Consider the following 27,977-nt stretch of genomic DNA (forward strand, 5'->3'; position numbering starts at 1 on the left):
AAAAATACCTGTGTTATCCTCTTGTACTCGTCAGAGAGGAAATGAGTCAGTTCGAATCCCCTCTCTGTATGAAGGACACAATTCCCAGGACACGGAAGCCCACGTTTTCCAAAGAAAACACGAAGGATCAGTCCCGGGTGTGCTCTCTGGTACACCTGACCATCATACCATCTGCCCTTGTCAACTGCATGCTGTCTTTTCTGAACATTTTAAAAATACCTACTTAATACAAAAGATGCTCAGAAATGAAATGCAAAGAGTTAAAAAGGGCTGCATGCAAATGAGGACACCCCTAAGCTTGGAAATTATGGGTTTGGGAAAACTGTTTTCTTGGTTTATTTGATTAACACTTTGCCACTGAGAAGAATTTCCCTTTGAGGTTTCCTATTCTGGATAGTTTTTAATGTAATTGGTTTAAGGGATACTTTACTTAAATATCTTAAAAAGAAATCTGCCACTAACTATAAAATTTTCATGTTCAGTCCAATTGACTTCAAAGTAACACAAAAATGCTTATTCCCAAGCGACACCTATCAGTCTCCAGCTGTGTTCCTGATGGAGACTGACATCTGAAACCAACAATTAAAGTTACCTAATGCCAGGGCTCTTTAAAGACTAAAGGGCTTTACAGTACCCTATCAAAGCAGCTCTTAACCAACTCATACTATTATTGCTTCTATAAGTGTGCTGGGAGGATTAATTTCTTGACACTCATTTAACATTACAGGAAAAATAATTTTCAGAGCCAAAAGGTCATTCTTTGCCAAATCAGCACATTCAAAATAGGATATTTTAGTGAAAAACTGAAAGCTTTGACTAGTTTGTATGGATTCTGTAATTCAAAATGAGGTAAATCAACCATTTTCCTGTTTTTGTGATATAGAAGTCTTAAAATTCTTGCTGCTATGACTGCTTCCAAACTCAGGAAAGATGGTTTTAGGGAAATATAAGGAAATGTCTTAAGGATCAAGCTATATATTTTAAATTGAATCAGCTTATTTATGTAACAAATATGTGTTGGATATCTACTATGTGTCAGGTCATGAGATAGTGCCTAAGATTATGGATAGTGGATGACTCAAAGGATTCTTGCTGACTGTGGGAAGTGACATCTTTATGACTGCAACAAGAATCAACATGCAACTCCTTTCACTAACCCTATATCCTTCCCTTTATACTTCCTACTAGATAGGCAGCCTTTTCTTCAACTCATTTTCTCCTCTTTCCCTTGATGTTAACCCATAAGAATGAATTACCAGGGCTTCTCTGGTAGTGCAGTGCTACTACCAGAGACTCAGAGCTTCCACTGAAGGAGGCACTGGTTCTATCCATGATCAGGGAACTGTGATTTGCAAATATCTTCTCCCACTCAGTAAGTTGCCTTTTCATTTTGAAAGGCAAAGTTTAAATGATGATGGTTTCCTTCACTGTACAGAAGCTTTTCAGTTTGATGTAGTCATATTTGCTTATTTTTGCTTTTATTTTCCTTTGGCATCAGAGCCACAAAAACACTGTTAAGACCAGTGTCAGTGAAGCTAAGATCTATGTTTTCTTCTAGGAATTTTATGGTTTCAGATCTTACGTTCAAGTTTTATACCATTTTGACTTAATTTATATGTATGGTGTGAGATGGTGGCAAAAATATATTTTAAATGATAGGTATTATTTTGATATAGACAATAGCTGACTTTCAGCTTTAAAACAAAATACAATACAAAAAGGCAATTATGAGATATAGTATCAACCAGAACACTAAATGCTTCACTGATGGCTCAGACAGTGAAGAATCCGCCTGCAATGCAGGGGACCTGAGTTTGATCCCTGGGTTGGGAAGATCCCCTGGTAGGGGGCATGGCAACCCACTCCAGTATTCTTGCCTGGAGAATTCTCATGGACAGAGGAGCCTGGCAGGCTACATACAGTCCATGGGGTTACAAAGAGCTGGACATGAATGGGTGACTAAGCACAGCACAGGACATTAAATAGAGAATACACAGTGTTTTTGAAGATGATCTAGAAGGAGAAATGTTCAGTTAACTAGCTAATCTTTTAGATGATACTAAGCCATTCCAGTTTGTAAAATGTCAAGTAAACATTTTTGTTTTAAAGATGGTTGCATGAGCAACTTTGAAAGGAGAATTTCAGGATGTGGATTGCAATGCAATTGACTTTAGCAAAAAGTACCACAAACAATACCTTGAGATGATGACTGCTAAATTATAGGTTGCAGTGCCTGAGGGAAAACTATTATAATTAGGTTTTTTTCTGAATAAATTGTTCCAACTTCTGGTGAGACTATCACAAAGTACTTTGTTACATTTTTACGTTCTTTAGAAATTAACTCAAAATATAAGACAAATGATGATTCTACCTTTGCTTAGAATTATAATTCAACTGCACCTGGAATGAGATTATGGTTTTGGTGATTTCTTCCATAAAAAAGGTGCTACCATAGGATTTGGCAAAGTCCAAACAAAAGGCAAAATGCAGTTGAGTTTTGTATGTATTCATTTCTTCATTTTATAAGATAATTGGAATGCTTCAGTTTCCTCACAAGAAAATTCTAGAAGTCTGTTAGTAGAGGTCCATCAAGTCATGAAGTTATGAAGAATCATTTAGAAATTTTAAAATAAGGAAAGAGCCTTTGTAAGAAAAGTTTTTTTTAAAGTGTAGATTAACTCATATGTAATACTGGTTATTAATGAAAGTTGGAATGTTGGGATGAATTTTTGTTTGCTAGACAATCTCAAATATCAGGTTACATATAAATTTTTAAAGCAAGAAGAAAACTATAGACATCCATTTTCTAACTGGTATACAGTCTTTGAAAGTACAAAATTCCATAAGTACTGAGATGAATAACCCTTTATTAGTTCTAATGTGAAAAAATTATTCATCACTACTTTAACAGAAATGTTAAATAGCATTAAAATAACAGATTTTTTGTTTAATGGTTTGAGGGATCTAAAGGAAGTACATATTGAAAAAATGAAGAGACAAAACATTGTAATTTATGTATGATCAAGACTGGTACCAAAGACACAATTTGTAGACTCCATAACAAGCAGTAACGTGAAGCTAGGAGTTAATCTAGCTAGTTACTCACAGTACACAGACCACTGATGGCCATGAGAAGCTGTTTCATATAAGCACACACTTCAAAGTTACAATGAAATGAAAAGGGAACTAAAGCAAGTTGTTGTTTGTTTTGAAATACAACCCTCAATGAGGCATTGTTTGCACACTGAACTACATGCATAAACAATGCTGTTGTGGGTTTAATTTGTGAAATAAGTGTGAGCCTTGATGAGCTGTGATGTTTGCTATTTAGAAATAGAAAAGTTTTAATTTTCCATATTCATCTGAGGATTGACACAAAATATGTAGACTCCCCAAATTAAGTTAAAGTTTGAGGTTTTTCTCAACAAGCATTTAAATGATAACATAAGAGTAATTGTTTTATGAAGTTTTATGACAAAATATCCAATAAACATATTTTTAAATACTCTGATTTTAAAAACATGAATGAAATACTTTCAATTGACAATGGGTACCTAAATCCATGCTTGGTTGTGTCCTCAGCCTATATGGCAGTCCTGGTGTGTTGTACCTCCATTATTTTTCATTTTTATTTTTTTTTAACTTTTTATTTTGTATTGGGGTATAGCCGATTAACAATGTAATAGTTTCAGTCCAGTTCAGTCACTCAGTCATGTTTGACTCTTTGTGACCCCATGAACTGTAGCACGCCAGGCCTCCCTGTCCATCACCAACTCCAACTCCCAGAGTGTACCCAAACTCATGTCCATTGAGTCGGTGATGCCATCCAACCATCTCATCCTCTGTCATCCCCTTCTCCTCCTGCCCTCAATCTTTCCCAGCATCAGGGTAATAGTTTCAGGTAACAGTGAAAGGACTCAGACATACATATACATATACATTCTCCCCCAAACTCCGCTCCCATCCAGGCTGCCACATAACATTGAGCAGAATTCCATGTTCTATATAGTAAGTCCTTGTTGGTTATCCATTTTAAATATTATATTTCATTTTTAGTTTGAAAGTCTTTTTAAGTTAAACATCACAGTGTTGTATTCAAACTGTATTAGCATTGTTTTGAGGAAAGTAACATAATATTAGTATTGATAGAATACTCACCTTATCAAACATAAATATCTTTGAATTTTGATATTAAGAATAAAGCTGTAAATGCAAGACTTGCTTTCCTTAAAAGTAATTAATATAAAACTTAAAAAGCAATGTTATATACATACATATGACTTTCATGGTTTATTCTTATTGCCATTTATAACTTGCCTTTGAATTGACATCCAGCTTCTACAGGGAGTGTTAGTAAAGAGTAAAATTAGTAAATTCATGTGCTCTTGACTCCTGAAATCTGATAACCATGGTAAATGGATCTCATTCATTCTCCCTTTGTAATAATATTCTGAATTCTATACAACAGGAAACCTATACTAAAGAATTGTTTTATCGGTTTCCAATTTTAGTCAGCAAATATAAATTCCTGTGGGCTTTCTCTGGTGGCTCAATGGTAAAGAATCCACCTGCAGTGCAGGAGACACAGGTTCCATCTCTGGGTCAGGAAGCTCCCCTGGAGGAGAAAATGGCAAGCCACTCCAACATTCTTGCCTAAGAAGTTTCATGGACAGAGGAGCCTGGTTGTCTACTGTCATGGGGTCGCAAAAGTGTTGGACTTGACTTAGCAACTAAACAGCAACAGCAACAATAAGGTGCTGCAAAGAATAAATTAAAAAAACAGTAAGAAAAAAAAGATGGCATAATAAGGATGAGTCTTGACATTTCTGTTACTTCTTAATTAGTTGGATATTTTTATAGAAAATTATATTTAGAGTTCCTATTAAAATTTGTCATCCTCAGTTACAATATGCACAATGTGATGTGCTCAGAAACTTCAACCAGCATGAGAAGAGTTGAGAAACCTGTATTCTACTTCCTTTTCCCCAACAATTAATGAGCAAATCACTGAAATTCTCTGCAATTAGTGTTCTGCAGCTATCAGTGAGAAGTTTGAGGCAAATTACAATCAAACCTATTTACGCTTATAAAATCAGTTATTCTTTGACAATGAGTATCTTGATTATCTTACTATTATTGAAAAAAGAAAATACATTTTTATCTGAAGTTCTTTGGTGGGTTGCTGACAATGATTGAGTAACAAGTTAGAGAAACAGTGGAAGGAATTACTTAGGAATGAATGATATATTTTAAAAATGCAAGATTCCTAAAACTCTAACCTTGGATACACTTTGATTTTGTTGTCATTCAGTCACTCAGTCGTGTTCGACTCTTTGCAGCCCCATGGACTGCAGCATGCCAGGCTTCCCTGTCCTTCACTTTCTCCTGGAGTTTGCTCAAACTCATGTCCATTGAGCCACTGATGCCATCCAACCATCTCATCTTCCATTGCCCCCTTCTCCTCCTGCCCTCAGTCTTTGCTAGCATCAGGGTATTTTCCAATAAGTCGGCTCTTCACATCAGGTGGCCAAAGTATTGGAGCTTCAGCTTCAGCATCAGTCCTTCCAATGAATACTCCAGGTTGATTTCCTTTAGGATTGATGGATTTGGTCTCCTTTCTGTCCAAGAGATTCTCAAGAGTCTTCTCCAGCTACAATATATATTTTTTAAGACACAAGTAACCTTAACACTGAGAATAGGCCAGTGGAAGGAGTCATTGCATCTACTTAGTAGGCTGTTGTTGAGAATTAGTATGTGACATAACACTGTCTTTACTGTGAAGACAAGCCTTACTGTCATCAGAATTATAGACTATTTATATTTTCATGGCACTGAGAATTGTATAACTAATCAAGTTTCTCTTTTTGACTCACTGCTAAAAAGTTTAAAACCACATTTGGGATTTACCTGTTGGCAAGGGTGTAAGCTGGGAGCTCTCCCAGTGACTCAGATGATAGTCTGCCTGCGATACGGAGACCCAGGTTTGATCCCTGGATCGGGAAGATCCCCTGCAGAAGGAAATGGCAACCCACTCCAGTATTCTTCCCTGCAGAACCCCATGGACAGAGGAGCCTGGCAGGTGACAGTGCAGGTGCTCCGAAAGAGTCCTACAAGATTTAGCAACTAACCCTTGTCTCTTTCAATGGTATTAGCTACTGTAGTTTGCCTTTTTGTACTAGCCTCAGCCCTACACCTTTTAAGCCCTAGCCTAACTTTCTTCTTTCTCATATGCTTTTAATTTTTTTCTAATCATATTTATCTACATAAACTGCCGATAAATAAGTAGCTTTTAAAAATGCTCTTACTATTTTGAATGACTACATAACAAAAAAATAGGGCAAAGGTCACTTTGATGATTAAAATGAAAAGCAATTGGGAAAATCAATTATATGGTGATGTAAATAGTCTGCATAGAGTAAATGAAGCCCAGACTAAGTGAGCATTAACAAAAACTACAAAGGAGGAGAGAAAGCCAAGCTCATCTCAGAAGTGGAAACTAACGGGGACTGAGCAAGGGATTGGCTGAATAGGGCTAGGAGTTGTTGTTCAGTCACTAAGTTGTGTCTGACTCTTTGCGACCCAATGGACTATAGCACATCAGGCTTTCCTGTCCTTCACTGTCACCCAGAGTTTGCTCAAACTCATGTCCATTGCATCAGTGATGCCATCCACCAGCTCATCCTCTGTCACCCTCTTCTCTTGCTCTCGATCTTTCCTAGCATGCCCTATTTTCTCCTCTAGACTGAAGCTTCCTGCAGGACAGGGACTTTGCCTGGTTCATCTCTGTCTCTCCTTAGATTGACTGAGCATTTGTGAAGGCTAAGAACAGATGCTGAGAACATCCACATTTAAGTGGCCAGAGGGGATTCAAGGAAAGGATAAACCGAGTGATCAGAGAGGTGGAGGTGACTGAGTCCACAGCAGCCAACAAAAGCCAAGGGAGAAGAAAATTCCAATGAAAAGCTTGTCAGTGGGGCCAATCACGGAACAACAGGTTCTCAAATAGGAAAACTGAGGAAAGGATTTGACGGTGAAAGAAGAGCATTTTAGAAATTTGATATCCTGAAACCCAAGATGAACGCTAAGCAATGCCACTGGTCCCTTGAATTTCTCTTGATTGATGTCCTGAGTGGCCTTAGTTCTGGTAGTTACGAACATTTATTTTAGCAATAAGGCCAATTTGGCAATAAATTAAGTGTTTATGGGCTATTTTTTCATTCAAAATTAAAATAGCTTCTTCAGTGGCTCCTACGCAGACAGAAGGTCAATTCTTGTAAGTTGGACTGCCTTTTATTTGAAGGGAAAGGACTTCCCAGTTGGCGCTAGTTGTAAAGAATCCACCTACCAATGCAAGAGATGTAAAGTGATCTGGGTTCGATCCCTGGGTCAGGAAGATCCCCTGGAGGAGGGCACAGCAACCCATTCCAGTATTCTTGCCTGGAGAATCCCTTGGACAGAGGAGCCTGTCTGGCTACAGTCCATAGGCACACAAAGAGTCAGACATGACTGAAGCAACTAAACATGCACACACAAGAAGAAGGCTACAGGTTTTTCAGAACTCAAAAATTCAGATGAGGCAGAATACAGAAGCACCAGAAAAAAGGCCTCCCTAAGGTGCACTACTTCATTTCATCTTCAAATAAAGGTTTATGGGCTCATCCTTTCATTTCAGATGGGGTAGCTCTGGCTCCCTTGAAGTTAACAAGCTAGCAGGGGCACTGTGGCTAAATCAGTTCATTTAGTTCAGTGAAATAGTAATGAACCCTTATTATTTCCCCAGCACTACATAGACACTGAGAAAGGCAATTATTCTGAATCCTTCCCCTTCTGCCTTTCTCTAACCCAGCCCTCCCTCATCTGTAGACATAAAGCTTCCTGTCTCAGTGGGTTGTCCTCAGGCTCACCTCCTGAGTCATATGCCCCAATCCCTGTTTTTTTAAACCCATAGGCTGCTTTGGAAATTCTATCATGAAGCTGGGATTGTTCATCACAGGTCCTGAACCACAGGATACACAAAGAACACTTTATCCCTGCTAATTTGGAATAGTAAAATGCAGAATACAAAAGAGGGAATTGGTTTGGGTTTAGGGAGTATATCAAATTTCCCAAAGGGGATCCTACAAGAGTTAGATTAAAATACACAAATTAAACATACAGGAGGAAAGTCCTCATCACACTGAATGTCCTCTGCTATAATGAAGTCAGGTTATCAACTGGATTATGTGTTTATTCTTCATTTAAGCATCTAATTTTATATTTTTGCAACTGTTTATCAAGTTCTAGATACAAGGTACTGTTCATGGAAAAGAAAGGAAGACGCAAGATTTTTCTCTTGATGAGCAGGAAAGAGCCTAGAGGAGGGGGAATGCTGATGATGACAGAAGAGGCTGATGTGGAACCCAGCTTGGGGAGGCAGCTATGATAAAGAAATGAAAGGATAGATGGGGAGACATTGCTGATGCAAAATAACCTTGTCCTCTTGATTTAGTGTTTATGAAGTGTAAGAAAGAGAGGTGAAGAAGCATTAACGAAGGTGGTGACAAAATTCATTCAAGAAGAGGAGCTGGTGGGAGAAGCTGGGGGGAGTCGCTTAGCTGGTGCGTTCACCTTAAGTATGTCCGGCTTGAGATGTCAACATGACCTACAGTGAGGCTTCCCGTGAGTGCTAAGTTGCTTCAGTCCTGTGTGACCCTGAAACTCTATGGACTGTAGCCTGCTAGGCTCCTCTGTCCATGGGATTCCCCAGGCAAGAATATTTCGGTGGGTTGCCATTTCCTCCTCCAGGGGATCTTCCCAACCCAGGGATTGAACCCGTATCTCTTATGACTCCTGCATTGGCAGGCGGGTTCTTTATCACTAGTGCCACCTGGGAGTGAGACTTTTCAGCTTTCTGAAAAGGAGATTAGTAAAGAGATGGGGGTAAAAATCAAATTTCTAGGATTTACCATGAGTTTGGGCAAACTCTGGGAGATAGTGAAGGACAGGGAAGCCTGGCATGCTGCTGTTCATGGGATCACAGAGAGTTGAACACAACTTAGTGACTGAAAAACAGCAAGTAGGTGCATTTAGTCCTGACCAATATTTTTGAGAGGGTTGGTGAAAGAATAAATAAGATGAACAGAACAGTCATTTTAATCGGTGTTGGAGTTGGTGCTGAGAATATATACCAAAAATTGAAAAACATTGTATAAATAGTTTCTAAATGTGCTATAAAATATAGTGAAAGGAATGGGCATTATAAAGCTTTCAGTATAGTTTTCAGTGGTGTTATAATAGTTTCGCTCAAAACTATTCAGTTTAAATGGATTTCTGCAATTTAGCAATCTTCCTAACTTTGTCATTTTATAAAATAAATGGATACTGGAATTGACTATACCAAATGCATTACTTTAAAATTGTCAAATCAATTTATTTGCCATCTGTAAAGTAAACTTCCTCCTTCCACCAATCATTGAATTGTGCATGTGGGGACTTTCAAATTATAATCAGTGAACATTTTTCACAGGCAGATACATATCATAAGACTATATGATGAAGAGTTGTATGCAAAAAGAGATTGACTGGACATTTCCTATTTTGAGATGTAGATATTGATAAGCCAATGAAATCAAAAGCACAACGAAGTGATCTTATTCATATTTTGACTTCTACTATCATTTAAAACTGGGTTTTTGAAGTACTGGAGAAGAAATCAGGCTTGTTATAGTTTGTTAAAAGAAGCACTGTGTAAGGTGAAATTGAGGAAAAAAACATTACGCTAAGTTTGTCAGACTATGAAAGTAGCAGAACTGGTGGGAATTTGCCGGGAAGTCAGAACATAATGCCACAGGAGAAAAAATAAATGTAGGATTCATTCTGCTATGTTAATGAGACCACACCTGTAATAACTCATTCAGTGTGGGATTCGTCTAATGAAAATGAACATCTAGGAAACTGGAAATAGTTCAGAGACAAGCAATAAGAATGATTAAGGGCTTGGAGAGACTGAACTGAAACCAGATTAAAAGGCCTTACTTACATTTGTTTAACGTGGCTAACAGATGACTAAAAGTGGGCATGATATCTGTTTATAAACATCTGAAGGTTGGGTGTAAACATGAAAGATAGAGTAGGATTGCATAATATGGTACTAAAAGGATTTGATTTGAGAAAAAATTTCAAGAGAGAATTGAAAAGTAAATATAATGAAGCTGTCTCCCAGAGAGCGTGCGTTTCCTTTTCTTTAGAGACTCAGCCAAGAATGAGGAAGTTTAGCAGAGAGCCCAGCACAAGAGAATGACCCAACAGGTCCCCTGCAGATCCGATTTCCTCACTTTTACAAACCAGTAGAAAACCTTTTTAAGCTTGATCTGTTTGCACAAAATTACTCAGAAAGTGTGTTTATTTATAGATTTTAGAAAACCAGGAGCACAGAACTTTAGACTTCTGGGCAATCATGTTTTATCTTTATTTGTTCTGTTATTGGCAAAGTAGTAGAGAAAACCGTGTTAAATCTAGTTCATGATTGTTGCTGTTTAGTCGCTAAGTCCTTTTGGACTCTTTTGAGACCCTATGGACTGTAGCCCACCAGGCTCCTCTGTTCATGGGATTTTCCGGGCAAGAATACTGGAGTGGGTTGCCATTTCCTCCTCCAGGGGATCTTCCTGACCCAAGGATCGAACCTGTGTCTCCTGGGTCTCCGGCATTGGCAGCAGATTCTTTACCACTGAGCCACCAGGGGAAAGTTCACTCTCCCCAAGCTCAAAGGCTTTGGCTTAGAATGTACGAGGCAATGACCAAATGACTTTATTTTTTAAGAATTGTGTATACTTCCAGCTGGACTTTAAATGTACCAAAAATGAGTAATTTAAGACATCTATTCCGGGATTATTTCTACTAGCATCCAGTCTTCTGTCTTCTTTTTTGGTGAATGTAGTATTGAAAGCAAGCAAGACCCTGTAGGGCCCTCTGGGGTACGAATCCTTTCTGTGTCCCCTGTTTCTTGTTTGCGGGAATTCGGCTTCATTCAGTGTCCTAAGACCTTTCCTGAATTCCAAACCTTGACCCTTCTCCTTGTTTGTTCCTGGAATAAACCTTTCTCTACTCCAAACTCTGATGTTTCAGTTAGTTTGGCGTCTGGCATGTGAACTTGTGTTCAGTAAGTGTCTTATTCCACTTTCTAGCCTAACGTTTGTCCTTACTAAAGTGATGGAATGGTTTTCCCTTAAGGTTACTTTAAAACAGAATTAAAGTAAAGTTTTGGATTATGAGCTCTTAGAGGGCTTTGTCTTTTTAATTTGACTTACACGCAAACCAATGCCAGAACAGTGCCATGCACACTTTAAAAATAAATAATAGATGATAACTACAGGAGGGGTTGGTTAAAGGACTTGCTAATAAGTGAATCTTTTATTTCCACCAGTTTTCACTAAAAAGTCATCTTTATTTTTCTCCCCCCACAACAAATGTCCTTTTTCAGATCAAGTTATACACTCAAGGATATTCTGATTTCCTGATTCACGTCATATCAAACCTTCTAGTGTTTCTGAATCACTTCCAGACTTTTCCAGCAGATTTCAGACACCAAAATTTTCCTCCCTGCATGTCATTTCAAGCTGTTTGAGCTTCTCCCCAATGATCTATCTTCCTCTCCTCGTTGCCTTGTAGAACTCTGTTGGTTGCAGTACCAGACTGCACCAACAGATGCTGCCACTTCAGCTGGAAAGTTACTTTTTCAGTGGCGAAGTTTTAAGATTATTGAGGGGCGATGTGGACGGTAACTGCTATTATCTCCCTTGAAAGTAATTTGGTTTTTAATTGTGGGCTTATAAATTGTTTGCATTTTACAAGTAAGACAGTAAGAAAAATAATAAAAATTAAATTAATTTTCAAAAGACACTTCAATTTCAGATACTTCAAGTATATATTAGGCATGGAAATAATTTACTAATAAAATAATTTTAAATGTAATAGCTAAAAAAAGTTTGGACTCAACATTTCTCTACAGCAATGGACAAGGAAGGCTAGAAAATATGTTTTGGAAAGCCCAAGGAACACAAGGAGTGTAATTCTTTAAACAAATGTTTCTCAAATTGGTGTGTCAGATAATTTTAGGTGGTATAAGATAATTTTTATTTCTGTAAAAATGACTCATTTGCAAGGTCATCCTCTATTCATGGCAAATTATATTGATTTTCCATTGATGATAATGATAAAAAGTTTCCTTTATCACATATAATTACATAATAAAAACAGTTTATTCAAAGAAAAATATTGAGTCAACAGTATTAAAGGTGATATGGCAATAATTATAGAAGTGATATTTAGTAGAAATGCTGGAAATAATGCCTTGTCTAAATATGCAATACACTTTTGCCTATACAACTTTAAAATTCTTAAATCTCTTGTGTTCAACTTATTTCAAAGGTGGACTGAAAATGTGAGAGTTTATATTACTCTTGATGACGTCTATGTAATATATATAAATGAATTTGAAAGTACTAATAAGAAGTTAACTAATAGTGTGATATAATTCTAATTTTTTTGAGGGAGGGTAACTTCTGTAAAATGTATTCTTATGTAGATTATAAAAAATTATGTGGGAGCAAAGTAACTTGAAAGCAAGGTCAGTATTGCTGAAAATATGATTTTAGGAGTGAGTAAAGCAACATGCTGACAACCTGTATCTGTGTGAACATGCTGTACCAAAATGTGAATTTTTATTTTATCCAAATTATGTGTCTTCTCACTTTTATTTAGAGGTCAAACTAACACATAATGTTTCATACAAAAATGAAATGTAAAAATCTGTGGCCTTATGAGGGGAGTAGTACATTCAGCCTTGTACTTAATTTTTACATGATAATTACTATAGTTGCTGAGCATTCCTAGACAGTGAATGGTTGACAAAACATTTAAATTGCATATTTTGCCTGTAGCATATAAACTGTACTAAAATAATTACTATTTTTCCTCACTACTACCACTACTAATAATAGCATGACAGTGGCTAGGAGTGGCCTTTGCGGTTACACAGAGGCTGGTTTGAATCTTAGGTCTGCCATTTATTAGGAAGTTGCTAAAAATTCTGAGCCCTTATTTTCTCACCTGTAAAATGAGGAAATTAAGACTTGCAAAGTTAATTGAATCTACCCATGGATATTTCCCTCTTAAGTGTATAGGAGCTGCCATCCTCTTCAGGCCAAAATATGCTCTTATCTAGATCATGGTTCAAATCCCCTTTGAGCCAAACCCACTGCCAAAAAGCCCTTCTACCTTGAGAACCAGAAAAGGAAACAAGCCTGGCAGTGCCTAAGCCTTCCAAAATAAATCTGCAGGAAAGAACACCCAGTGAGTGATGAGTGCAGCAATGAGAACATTTATCAGTTTAAATTTACAACTTCAGCTTTCCCATTGCCTATTAACTATGGTAGATAATTCCCCACTGATCAAAAAGTAAGTTGCTTTTGAACTCGACGGTGTCCGTGTCCATTGCTTAAGACTCAGGTGAAACAGAAGGTGAAATTTTTTCCTGAACTTTGTGCAAAATATAATTCCGTTGATAATATATTGAAACTAAATTTTCTTTGGATGTCATTCCTACTAGTTTACTTGTAAGCTCTGGGGTCATAGCTCAGGCAGTTTGAAGGGCTGCTTGTTGAATAATAAGACTTTGTATTTATAGAGACGCCTGGATTTATCTTTGGGCACATTCCTTGGGTTTCTTTTGGCCTCAGTTTCCTTATCTCTTATACAGGATTAAATAACCACCATAGAGATGTGAAAATTATATGAGCTCACATGTACCATAAGTGACCAGTGCAATGACTGCCACTCAGTAAATTCTCAACAAATCAAACACTTTTAATCAGTGTGACAACTAAAGATGTTCCTAACCTTGACAATAGGTTTTACCGAAGAGGTGATGAAATGAATGCAAAATTTATGTACTGTTGCTTGTCAACTTTGCTCAGATCTCCGGTTGTGATCTCCACATGGGTGCATATAGAATATTAGATCCTACGTGGGTGTATCTTGCATGCGCAGAAGGCTTACGCAGGAAATGTCGCTTCAGCAATGTGCCTGGGGAGGCTCTGACGCTGTCTTGGAAGTCGGTCGTCGCAGCCTGACCTTTGGGCGTCTGGGAGGGATGCCTACCTGCGCCCAGCGCTGGACGGGGGCCCAGGCCCTTTCCAGCACAGCCTATCCCCACGCTGCACACTCCTCGTGCCTCGCATTCATCTTCACGGAAAGGAGTATTTCCTCCGTTCAGAGAAAGTTCCCCAGTCCGACGTGGGGTGTTTTGTACTTTACGTAGTTGCAAGTAGGCGAAGTTCCTTCTCTCTCTTCCCCGGGGGTAAGTGGAAAGGAGTCCCGCTGGGCGCCCGAAGTGGTCGACACCGGGGATCGGGTAGCGACCGAGTTAGAGACAACTGGGGTGGGGGGGTTGCTGCCGGGCAGAAGCAGGTGGGCACAGACTGCGGTTCCCCGGTCCGGGGAGGGGACTGCGACCGCGGGTCCCTCCCCTCCGCCCGGAGGTGGCTGCGGCCGGCGCCCGGCCAGTGGGGGCGGGGTGGGGGCGGCGCGGAGGGCGCGGAGATTACCGCGGCGCCACCGGGGACGCCCAGGGCCCCCGAGCGGTGCCCACGCGGGATCGCGAGCGATGACAACAGGCCATCGCCCGAGGTCGAATAAAAAGGAGTCGCTTTCCCGCGTGCCGCCGCCCCACCACTGCCTGACCCCGGGGGTGGGGGGGTGTTGCCCCCGGCGGCCTCCAGTGGCCGCGGGCGCCGGCGTCCCCCGCCCCCACCCCGCGCGCAAGTGCGAGGCTGCCCGCGGTGCGGCGCACGCTCCGCCGCTCCCGGCTTCCGCGCAAAACTTCGAGCCTGGCCGCGTGAAGCTGTCGCTCCCGCTTCGGAGCGGGAGAGAGCCTGCAGAAAAGCCTGGCCTTGAGGAGCGCGGTGGCTGGGCGCGCGCTCTCTTTTTCTTTTCTTCTCTCTCTTTTTTTTTTTTTTTTTCCTGTCGCCATCGGGAGTTTTGGCTCCTCTCCTTTCCTCCTCCCCCTCGTAGCCGCTTCTCCCCCCGCCCCGTCTCTCCCCCACTGGTGTACGCTATTTGTTGGAGGTGGGGGGGGGAGGTGGCCGAAGGGGATGTCCTCTTTTCACCAGAGGCTCAGCGTGAAGGCGAAACTTCAACACTGGAAGGAAAGAGAATAAATACGTAAATACGGACGCACAGATCTGTTGCTGCGGGAGACACTTGGACTTTGGGATCCTGAGACGGTCCGGGCGGCAGGAGGTGAGTGCATCTTCTTCCGACCCTCTGTCCCGGGGCCCGCGTTTCAGGGATCCCGCAAACTCTCCCAGGAGAGTGCGCGTGGCTGCTCCGGGAGCTAGGAGCGATGCGCGCTCTGCGGGAAGGTGTGTGGGCTCTAGGGTCCCCGCGGTCGCTCCGTTGCTGAGTACCCCCAGCCAAAGGGCCCAGGCTGCTCGGAGTGCCTTGGTGCGTTCAGCCCTGGAGGACGCCCCGGCGCCCCGAGGGTCCCTGCAGAGCCTTTTTGTCCCTCGCGGAGCCCTCGCGGAACAGGGCGCACAGCTCCATACCTGCACTCTATTCCCGCCTCTCAGAGGCGCGCGCCCCTGGGTCTCCCCTGCTTCCTTCTTGTGACATTTGTTACTTTGCCTAGTAGCCCCTAGATGTGCCAGATGCAAGGATGCTGACACAGGTCCCATAGAGGGCCCCAGGCCTCTGGGGTTTTCGCGGGGCTGGGTGCGTGTGTACGTTTAATGCTTGTGTTCTTAACTCAAGGCAGCAACCGGGCTTTTGGGCTGCGGCCGTCCCCCTTTCATAGTTTTTATGTGGCGTGGGCCGAATGTCTCTTGCCGTTTGCCAGGGTTCATGAAACGAGAGGCGCCTTTTCAGAGGACTCGCGTTCATTGGCCCGGGACGCGGATGCCGTGAGGAATCCTAACTTCTCCAAACGGAGGGACATGACCCGGGTCGGGGGTAGCAGGTTTTCTCCTTACAAAACCTGCAGCGTCTGGGGTGGCTGTGGGGCTTGAAAGGGCTCAATGTTTTAGTGTCGTTAAGCGAGATTTGGAAATAGATCATGTGTGTGCTTGTTTTATTTTGCACCGCACAGCAGCCAGAACTTTCGTTAGTAGCACTTGCAAGATGTCTTTTTTGTAAACAGTATTCGGAACAGCTTGGAGCTATTAGGGAATTTGCCGACCTAGTGCCACGGCTGAGCGGTGGCGAAACCAGAGAGCGCGGCTTAATTTTTGTGATCCCTTTCCTAGCTGGGGTGGCAGCGTCTGCCCTCTCCACCACCTCTCTTTCTCCTGCCCTTGAAAGCTGACGGGGTTTGTGTTAGGCGTGAGTGAGTGTGTGGGAAGATGTCGTTTGGAGCGCGTTTCTCTCTCCTCACCGCCGGCGTCTGTCCTCTGCACTGTCCAGCGGGCAGTCATTCATGAATCCTCATCCGAGGGCAGTGGAGGAAGGTGCAGGTCCCTTGGCCCTTTCTGCCAAGGTGGAGAATAGCGACGGGGCGTGTGTTTTGGTTTCAGAGCAGTTCCACGTGGAGCACCTCCGTGTGCGTGTGTGTTGTGTACTTGATCTGTGAGGAGGTAACTGGAGGCTCGTGTTCAAACCCAGTGGGCCGTTGGCCATTAATTTGCTTTCCTGGCTGTCATTACAGACACTTCCAAAATCTGATACCTAAGAGAACCAACAGGTTAGGTTTCACATTAAGAGCTCATACTTAACAGTTTTCTTTCTCCCTTACCCCTTTTGGCTTGGCACCCTGGGATCAACGTAATTGATGAAGCAGAAACACTCTTCTCGAATATGGCAGTTTTGTTCCTCTTCTCTGCGGCCACTTTTTGCACTCTCGGGCGTCTGTCACCTTCACTGCGCGCTCCTTCGGGACTTAGACTGGAGTCTTAGGAGCAGTTAAGGACCGTGGGTTTCTCTTCCACAGCTCCTGAAGTTTGATTTACACGTCGGTGACTGTTAGACTTGAAAGTTGAGGATGGTATTTTGCTGTCGCGTTGTTTTTGGTTTTATTTCAAAAACCTCCTCAGCACAAGGATTATACTTGATAACTTTACCCGGGTAGAATTAGGTTTGTCTCCCCCACCCCTTTATTTTTTAAAAATTATTTCTAGCCATTTTATAGCTGAGGAAAGAAAAACTAGGAAGGGGGTTGGGCAGCGAGAAAATCCTGAAACAAAATGTTTGCTACATATTAGGGTGTGGTATAACCTTATCCCAAGAAATAGATAGCAATAGTAAGAACAGGGAAACTACTTTGTGTGGAGCTAGGCTGCCGGAATCTGATTTTTATGGCAATGATACCAAACGCAGATATAACTACATTCATTTTTATTGTTATTATAAACCATAAAAATAGTTTGTTCCACCTCATTAAAAGTTGTAAGCCATTCAGAGTCAAATCACTTTTTTTTTTTCTTCAGAAATGGCTGTAGGAGAGGGTTAAAACCTTTGACAGTTACAGCTTTGAAAGTAACATAATTAGATTATCTGAAAACTGTTCTTTTCCCCCCTGATTATTAGGGATACATCCTTGCCTTTCATAATAGGTAAAGGTCTAAAATCAACAGGTTTTCAAGAGACAGTTTTCCTTTGCCAGTTATCTGAAAATAGTATATGTCAACCTAAGATCAACATAATTAACAATTGTTTCACAATTATAACTGAAATTAAAAGATTTGCTTGATTATTCTTTTTATGAATAAGTATTATACACGATATTAGAGACTTAATTTCTCTTTTACACAATAAAAAATTTATCTATGCACATATTTAGAGAATATCTAAGTATTATGTTCAAGCCTAAAAATTAAAAAAAAAAACCCTGAGATTCATATAAAAAGAATTTTGTAGAAAAACAATCATTATTCCTATTAAGAAATACAGATACTACATTCTGGAGGGTTTGTAGAAGCCAGTCGAAAAATATTGTCTTTCGTCAAAATTTCTTTCTTGAGGGCAGACTGGAGGATCAGTAGTTCATTTTGCTGTAATTTGTTTTTTCTTTCAAAAACCTCTTTGAGTTAAACAAAAAGAATAAGACCTCCATTTCTGAAAGTTTCCTTTTTATTTATATTATGATTTGGGGTGTAAATAAATTTTACATAGCCACGGGAAATAAGGTGTCCAATTTCATGTTTTCAATCTCTGTTGCAAGTTCTAAATGACTGATGCCATGTCTAAAAATACATTTATGTGGCTTGGTATTTCATTTTAAAAAATTTTATGCACTGAAATGAAATTAGCCTGAAGTTTTAGAAAAGTAGAATAGTAGAAAACCCATGACTGTTATTATGAAAAGTTAGGATGTTGGAAAATTCACATTCTAACTCGCAAATTCACTTACTTCCCCCATGGAAGCTCACACTTTTTATCCAGAATTCAAGAAGAGGGGAAATAATCCTTTTCAAGGCTTAGTGAAGTGTTAAGTAATTTAATAGTGCAAGTATTTATTTTATTTTTCATTATCTTTTTTCCCTCTTTTAGGTAAATGCAGGAACACTGAACATTCAGTATAAGCAGGGCCCCCTTTATAAGAAGTTTATTCACCATAGTTCTGTATTGCAGCTGCTGGTCATATTTCATGGAGCTGTTAAAGCACTTAAAACCTAAAATTAGGTACTGTCTGGTTGTAAATATTTCAGATCACTCATCCAAGAAACAAATAGAAGAGTGTGTTATCAGAAGTAGATGTTCTGAATCCTCTCACTGAAGAGCAGAACAAAATATCTATAAAACACTTTGTTATTTTTTCAGTATATAATATGACAGTTTCTTTTTCAAGTGGATATTAGTCTTACATATTCTAAACTCTTATGAAGTGTCTCCCTGTAGAGTATCTTAAACTAATTGTATTCAGAAATACCACTGGGGGATTTTATTACAGCGGTTACTGGGTGAATGCAATCCACACCAGAAGGAACAGGATGACTTTCAATGTACCTGCTCCTCTCATGAATTTTTCCCGCTGAACTAAGAAATGACATGTTCTTTCAGGCATTCGTTCTAGAGATGGGTGAGAGATGCAGTGGTGTATTTAATTGTCGTATGTGTGAGACTGTATTTTGCAGTTAGATGAGTTTTATCGTGGGGGACACCGAAGATTAAGTTGTACGCAGAGTGAACTTGGCTTCACTTAGTTTGAACTTGAGTGGAAGAAAATAAACAAGAATCGCATATTCCCAAGTAGTATAAGCAACTCTGATTGCTTTTAAGAGGTTTGCAGACTATGTAAACATTACTGTCACCTAATATTGCTTGTGGCTCTGCACATTAGGATATGCTTTGGTGATATACTGTTTTTCTCTTGAAGTTTGTGATTCTTACCATGTCCCATCCAGGTTTCTACTAGGAGAGTGGTACTGAAAATAAATATCACTACCCTTACTCCCCTAACTTCTTCCCTCTTCCAGAAGAGATGAAACAGATGAATTTAAAAATAGAAACCATTTTAAGTTATCAAAACCACATTTATATGGTGGTTTAAAACAGTTGCAGAGTGTGTACCTCTAAGTCTCACTGTAACCTTTTCTGTCATTGAAAGGTGCTAATTGATCTTAGGGCACTGACATAATAGTATAGTTTGATATTTGAAACCTTTCGGCATTGGTCTGGCCCTTTTCTCACCCTGAGATTTCAATGCATGGCTGATGAAGAGTAACACCATGTTAAAATGTCAGTAATTCTAATTTTTTTCTCCATGTAAAACATTTTAATACAGCAACTGATATTTTTAAAGCTTTTATGTATGTGCAGTAAGTAAATTTATTTTAATGTACTTCTGGGAAAGAAGGGCCTATATTATATATTATCATGTTAAGGTTTTTAAATATTTTTTTCACAGGTAAATTTTATTCTTAGATTGAAATTTTTAGGCAAAATCTGATTGCTGTGATCACATTTGAATAGGTTCAAAGTGAACTTGCATTAAAGCAATACAGAATAGCCATCTTGCAGTTTCATATATAAAGTGTTCTTAAGTGTATGTTCTTAAGTAAATGGAGATCTTAAGGTATATTTTAAAGTAAAAAAAATTGTTACTTTAGTTTTTGTATAGTTGTAACTGTTTTGCCAGTGTGAGTAATTATGATTTTCATCATCAGTCATAGCTGACATTTACTGAGTATTTATTTACTTCTTTTGCAAAAAAAAATTGAGGTATTTATGTGGATTAGCTTCTCAACTATGCCATTTTTATTATTCTGATTTTACAGATGAGAAAAATGAGACACAGTTATGCAGTAGAGTGGAGCCAGGATTTTAGCTCTGCAGCCTGAACCCTGATCCCCTATCCTTAAATGTTGCCCTAGACCGTTTGCTCCCACCAGTCACACCTGAGTTCATTTTAGGGGGTACCTACACATTTTATTTTTATATTATTAGTTATATATTTATTTCTAAGATTACTAGGAAAATATGTTAGATTTCATATTAAACCTATATTTTCCTAGATAATGTTGTTTAAGGCAAAACCAAAAAAGGATTGAAGCAGAAAAAAAAATTTAAAGCACCTATTTAAAGAAACATATTAAGTGACAGTGAACAAGTACTAAGTTAAAATAGCCAAAATCATGAAGGTTGATGGCAAATGACTACAACTGGGAGAAACTGGTATTCTAGAAGGCTCCCTAAATGCTGAAAACTTCTGCCTAGATCTCTTCAATATTTGACTTACATGTAGTCTTTTCTTTTGCTTTTCAAGCCTTATCCTTTAGTTAGATGTTATCAGTTTTACAGTTTTTCTCTTTTTGCCTTAAGCTTGAATGCTCGTTATGAATCTCAGATCTAGATGTTTCTGTTGAACCAACTAACGAGGACTGCGTAATGAATTTCTAAAGGCAAGCTGAAATGATAACAGGGCTCAGTTATATTTCAGAAATACTTTCAATTTACATAGATGTCAGACTTTGCATTTTTAAGGGTTTCCTTAGGTGAACATCCTTGTTTTGCTGTTAATAATCTGTTTTATAACTTTAAAGTACTCTTCAAGGAAGCAGCGGTTTTTCTTTTGATTTACATATTTAGCTCAGAACCCTTCTTTCAAGTGAAAGCTAACGCTAAGCCCACTAGAGAAAAGTCCACTGCCTTCGTGAAGTAGGACGTGCATGGCCTGCGAATCACTCACCAACCCTGTCTCCGACCATTGGTACCTCCCCACGTCTCTGTAAGGATCATGCAGTTTGCAAAAAAACGAACCTTCTGACAGAAAAGTCAGTTCAGAGTACCTGCTGCAGTCTGTGAGTATGTCATCCACTAAAAAACCAAAACAGAGCAACAAGCAACTCTCAAATATGGCAAAATATCTTCCAGTGTAACACAGCGTCAAAAGGTGTGTCGGTTTACCCTAGTGTCACTTGGATATTCTTAGTTAGCCTATCTGCAACTTTCAGTTTAGTACTGAGAAAATAAAAAGTAGTCAAAATGTTTCCCACATGGAATTATGTATATGAATGAGGCACATAGAATTTGTTCTTGAAAAGGTGTGTTTGATTAGAGCATCTTTTTTTTTCCCCTTTAAAGACTTGACAGAGACTCATCAGCAGTGGCATAAATTGACTTGACCTTAGATTTTCACATAAATTATTGCTACCGTTTCTGTTATTCTTTCCTCCTCCCTTTTTAAAATGAAAGGGACATTTCTTGTGAAAGGCTACGATTAAATCATAAAAATTTACGTTCATATACCATTAAGTTTAATTCTGCTCACAAAAGCAATAGCATTAAATTTGAAATTTGATCCTTAATCAAGTAGGTCCACCACATAGCAGGAGGGCTTCTTCTCTGCAAGGTCATATACACAGTTCACAGGCCTCTGCATATACCCAGTGGAGGGATCTAGTCATTACATTTCACTTCTGACTCTGAACTCCCTCAAGTTAGAGGATTTGAAAGGACCTGAATGTTCTTACTAAGAGATGGAATATTTCTAACTTAATGCATGCAGTATGTTGAAAGTGATGATGACTTGGAAAATCCACAGGTCTCTGAATTAGCTAATTCTCTTCACTTCAGATTTTATATTTTAATGCAAATGTGTATTCACATATGATTTTGACTCAAGTAATTCTAGCCAAATTGAATCACAAGGTGGGCAAGTCACATTCCAATTTCCTTTCGCAGGTTTTCAGTAATCTCAAAGTGTGCTTCTAGTAGGTAACTTTAGAATGTAGACCTCAGTGAGTGGTCAAGAACCTCAATATTACTGCAACTTTGTATATGAACTTTAGATATTAAGATGATGCTACTCTTTGTTTTTCGTAGTCGACCCAAGTAGACTTCATGTAGGTCTGTTTTGTCATCTCAGTTGTTGACTTTAGTTTTTAAAGGCTCCATTCATGAAAATACTAGCAAAGTTCTGGGCACATGGTAAATACTTATTAAATGCTTTTTTCATTATCAGTGTTGCTGATGAGATGCCAAAATTATAATGCAATGAATAGACTTTTTTCCTACTCTTGATGATTTTGAAGGCTTTGGGACTTTTAGTCTATGATTATATTAATAATAAGTTCTACTTTTTCTTGGCATATACTGTTCATAGGAATTGTTAGCTTGGTAAGTGAGTTAATCGTGGTAACAAGGTTATAGGTTTAATTCTCAGATGAACACCCTAGCTATAGGGGGACACTTATGCTACACACACTTGGTCATATTGTCTTTGTTGTCATAAGTATAGTTGTGATATCCTGACTTTCTCTCTTTGGGGACCACTCTGGTCTGTGCTGGATCTATCTCTAAGACTCTTCTGCTGTCCCAAGGATGATCAACCACATCTGTTCACAGTTTTTATCAGATCCCTTCTTGACTTAAAATTCTAAACAAAATAAATTCCCTGTTGCCTACAGGGCATATTCTGAAATCCTTAGCAGGATCTACAAGACCCTTCAATCTGAGAACTTTGCTGAAGTTTCCCTTCTCACCTCTCACCAGCCACTCACAAGAAATCTCTTCTCCAGCTGAATGGAAAAGTGCAGCCCTCAAATACACTCTGGTCATTTCCGCTCCATTTCTTTGTGCATATGATTCTTTCTATCTGGAAGACATCTTTCCCCTCGCCCTGAAACTTTTTTTTCTATTTCTTTTGCAAGACTCAAGATGGAAAATGTTACCTCCTCTGACAGCCAGAGACTGATCTGGATATTTCTTGTCTCTTTGTTTCCAAAGAGCCTAGTTTCCACCTTTTAGCATAGCAATTGCCACATTGAAATGTAATAGATTGCATGAGTTTAAATTCTGCTCTTGACTGAGAATTTACTGATGCTCTTACCAGTATTTGCCATTCTATATTTCCAGTAGGTAGGGGACAGTAAATTGCTATTGAATCAATGAGTTAAAAGAAATGGGGGTGAAGGCAGTGGTGGTAGCACTGGGGACAGTGACCATTACAAGGCAAGACAGCCTTAGCAATGACCTCAGGGACGTGGGGTATTAATCTAGTAGAATTGCATCTCTGAATTCAGGCCCAGCTTGTATGTATGATGTAGAGATGTATTTATGTCACACATGACCATTGGTAAGTCAGTGATCTAGTGGATAAAAGGAGAATCCTGAAAATCTCTGGAGATGTGAGTATTTCTTAGCACTTGACATCTGAGGAACCTTCTTCTGTTATGGCAGAGTGGTTAAGTACAAAGAATATGGACCTGGGCTCCTTAGGTTTGAAACCCAGCTTTGACACTAATGACTGTAATTATGAGCATGTTACTTAAAACGGGTTTTGCTTCAGTTTTCTCATGTGTAGTGGAATTTACTTCTTGGAGATCATATGAGAATTCAACAAATAAATATCTGTGAAACATTTAGAATAGTGTATGACTGATGCTGGGAAAGATTGAAGGCGGGAGGAGAAGGGGATGACAGAGGATGAGATGGTTGGATGGCATCACCGACTCAATGGGCATGAGTTTGAGTAAACTCCGGGAGTTGGTGATGGACAGGGAGGCCTGGCATGCTACAGTCCATGGGGTCGCAAAGAGTCGGACATGACTGAGCCACTGAACTGAACTGAGCTGATAATATGAATACTAGCTATTATGAATGTGGTTGTCTTCCCTCCATTGAAGTATGCTAAATATTCCAGAGATATTTAGAGCTGAAAGTCATTTTTGGGGTCATAGACTGGGGATTAAAAATCTAGTCCCTAGTGATCCAAGTACACATTTAATACCCTGGGTGATCTTGGCAAATCTGAGGCTGGGTTTGGAGTTAGAAGACATTAGAAAACTCAGTTTTGGCCATTAACATTGCATGGTGTTTCTTTTAACAAATACTTTCCCATACAGTCATCTAGATTTTATTTATTTACTTAAAAATAATTTTTACTAGAGTCTAGTTGCTTTACAATGTTGTGTTAGTTTTTATTGTACAGCAAAGTGAATCAGCAATATATGTATACATATATTGTATACAGTATATATGTATACATATATATTTTAATTTTTAAAGGCTTTCATCTTTGTGGTTTCTTAACTACTCTAAGCCATTTTAAGAACATTCTATAATGGTATTTTTGTTTATAGCCAATATTTATTTCACCAGTTGCTTTTTTTTTTTTCCAGCCTAAAGGCACCAATTATAAGAATTTGTATAATTTTCCCAGGTGATGCAGTGGTAAAGAATCCACCTGCCAATGCAGGAGACACAAGAGTTGCAGGTTCGACCCCTGGGTGGGGAAGATCCCTTGGAGAAGGAAATGGCAACCCACTCCAGAATTCTCGCCTGGAGACTTCCATGGACAGAGGAGCCTGGCGGGCTACAGTTTATGGAGTCGCAAAGAGTCAGACATGACTGAGCATGGATGCACACACTTGAAGAACTCAGTGTAAACTTTTTAAAAAGATAACACCAAAGCTTGCTATGACTCTATCTTTGCAGTCAGTAGGAGGACATTGAAAGTGAAAGTGTGAAAGTGTTAGTCGCTCAGTCATGTCCGACTCTGTGATTCCACGGACTGTGGCCTGTCAGGCTCCTCTGTCCATGGAATTCTCCATGCAAGAATACTGGAGCGGATTGCCATTTCCTTTTCCAGGGGATCCTCCCAACCCAGGGATTGAACCCAGGTTTCCTGCATGCAGGCAGATTCTTTACCATCTGAGCCAGCAGGGAAGTCATTAGCATCTCCATTTTTCAACTTGATCGTTTGGTCCTTGGATTCAGATGTGATGAATATATGGTGAAGAGGGGCTGAAGGAGGAGGGAAGGTTAAACGTTAATTGTCAGGGTTCTGTTTTAACTGCTTACCTGGAATAGCTGACAGGCACATCTGTTTAAAAATATGATGTTACTATTGATGTTGTGTCTGAATCTCTCAGTGTGTTTAGACCAGCGTTTCTCAAAGTCTGATTATGGACATTTTGAATTGGATAACTCATTGTTGGAGGTGTGTGTGTGACTGACCTGTGTGTGCATTTTAGGGCGCACAGTGTAGGGTGTTGGGTGACATCCTTGGTCTCTACCCACAAGACGCCAGTAGCAGCTTTCCCCGATTATTAACAGTGTGTCCAGACTTTTGTCACATGTCCTCTGGAAGCGAAATTGCCCTCAGCTGAGAAATCATAGTCAAGGTTGATCTTAAGATAGCTTGTTAAAAGTGGTGCTGGGAAAACTGGTCAACCACTTGTAAAAGAATGAAACTAGAACACTTCCTAACACCGTACACAAAAATAAACTCAAAATGGATTAAAGATCTAAACGTAAGACCAGAAACAATAAAACTCCTAGAGGAAAACATAGGCAAAACACTCTCCGACATAAATCACAGCAGGATCCTCCATGACCCACCTCCCAGAATATTGGAAATAAAAGCAAAAATAAACAAATGGGACCTAATTAAAATTAAAAGCTTTTGCACAACAAAGGAAACTATAAACAAGGTGAAAAGACAGCCTTCAGAATGGGAGAAAATAATAGCAAATGAAGCAACAGACAAACAATTAATCTCAAAAATATACAAGCAACTTCTGCAGCTGAATTCCCGAAAAATAAATGACCCAATCAAAAAATGGGCCAAAGAACTAAACAGACATTTCTCCAAAGAAGACATACAGATGGCTAACAAACACATGAAAAGATGCTCAACATCACTCATTATTAGAGAAATGCAAATCAAAACCACAATGAGGTATCATTTCACACCAGTCAGAATGGCTGCTATCCAAAAGTCTACAAGCAATAAATGCTGGAGAGGGTGTGGAGAAAAGGGAACCCTCTTACACTGTTGGTGGGAATGCAAACTAGTACAGCCACTATGGAGAACAGTGTGGAGATTCCTTAAAAAACTGGGAATAGAACTGCCATATGACCCAGCAATCCCACTGCTGGGCATATACACCGAGGAAACCAGAATTGAAAGAGACGCGTGTACCCCAATGTTCATCGCAGCACTGTTTACAATAGCCAGGACATGGAAGCAACCTAGATGTCCATCAGCAGATGAATGGATAAGGAAGCTGTGGTACATATACACAATGGAATATTACTCAGCCATTAAAAAAAATACATTTGAACCGGTTCTACTGAGATGGATGAAACTGGAGCCCATTATACAGAGTGAAGTAAGCCAGAAAGAAAAACAACAATACAGTATACTAATGCATATATATGGAATCTGAAAGATGGTAACGATAACCCTATATGCGGGACAGAATGAGAGACACAGATGCATGGAACAATTTTATGGACTCTGAGGGAGAAGGTGAGGGTGGGACGTTCTGGGAGAATGGCATTGAGACATGTGTATTGTCATATGTGAAACAGAGCACCATTCCATGTTCGATGCATGTGACAAGGGCTCGGGGCCGGGGCAGTGGGATGATCCAGAGGGATGGGAGGGGGAGGGAGGTGGGTGGGGGGTTCGGGAAGGGGAACACATGTAAACCCATGGCTGATTCTTGTCAATGTATGGCAAAAACTATTACAATATTGTAAAGTAATTAGCCCCCAAGTAAAATAAATAAATTTATAAAAAAAAAAAAAAAAAAAAAAAAAAAAAAAAAGATAGCTTGTTAAAGTCAAAAAATTTCCAGGCATCTGCCTGAGAGGACTGTTACTATTTTTAGTTAAGTTTGGAGAATCTTCATACATTCCTCCTAAGTTTAAACACAAAATCAATCAATTCTTATTGGCCTATGTTGATAGATAGGAGATCCAACCAGTCCATCCTAAAGGAGATCAGTCCTGGGTGTTCATTGGAAGGACTGATGTTGAAGCTGAAACTCCAATACTTTGGCCACCTCATGTGAAGAGTTGACTCATTGGAAAAGACCCTAATGCTGGGAAGGATTGGGGGCAGGAGGAGAAGGGGACGACAGAGGATGAGATGGTTGGATGGCATCACCGACTCGATGGACATGGGTTTGGGTAAACTCCAGGAGTTGGTGATGGACAGGGAGGCCTGGCGTGCTGCGATTCATAGGGTCGCAAAGAGTTGGACACGACTGAGCGACTGAACTGAACTGAACTGATAGATAGCCTTACCTAGAGAGGATTTACAGATAGCTTCATATAAATGGGAGATTTCCAGGTAGTGCAGTGGTAAAGAATCCCCCTGCCATTGCAGGAGACACTAGAGACTTGGGTTCCATCGTGGGTCGGGAAGATCCCCTGCAGTATGGAATAGCAACCCACTTCCAGTATTGCCTGGAAAATTCCATGGACAGAGGAGCCTGGTGGGCTACAGTCCATGGGGTTGCAAAGAGTTGGACACACCAGAGCATGCATGCCTTTTACACAGATTGACTATTGTCAGCATATTTTTCTTTTCTGAAAACTGTGTATGAGTTGGAGGAGCAGAATACTTAGGAAATTATGTCAGAAGTAGATATTTAATTGAATCACCTATATGTCTATTTTTAAAAAATTACTTTTGCCGTCAATCATTAGTAGCTACTTTTGATTCATTTTTGATAATGACAATTGCTTATCTTTTCCCATAGGTAAATATGCAGTAA

The 27,977-nt window shown here is 39.7% G+C and overlaps 1 protein-coding gene across 49 annotated transcripts in view; it reads left to right on the forward strand.

Moving 5' to 3' along the window:
• The window catches only part of EYA4 (EYA transcriptional coactivator and phosphatase 4), a 384,171-nt gene that overhangs the window by 22,300 nt on the left and 333,894 nt on the right, over positions 1-27,977 (forward strand). For 26 of the 49 annotated variants that reach the window (XR_014065663.1, XM_081530679.1, XM_081530675.1 and 23 more), the window contains exon 1: positions 14,849-15,276. The exons of 8 other annotated variants lie outside the window; for them this stretch is intronic. The gene's annotated coding sequence lies outside the window, so the exon portion shown is untranslated. Of the gene's footprint in view, positions 1-14,062; positions 14,336-14,548; positions 14,665-14,848; positions 15,277-27,977 lie in introns of those variants that run through there. 15 more of the 49 variants (XM_081530676.1, XM_081530682.1, XM_081530684.1 and 12 more) reach the window with 5 other exon arrangements.

The sequence above is a fragment of the Giraffa tippelskirchi genome, chromosome 9 (assembly GCF_054371585.1).
Source record: "Giraffa tippelskirchi isolate mGirTip1 chromosome 9, T2T-mGirTip1v1.2.pri, whole genome shotgun sequence".
NCBI lineage: Eukaryota > Metazoa > Chordata > Mammalia > Artiodactyla > Giraffidae > Giraffa > Giraffa tippelskirchi.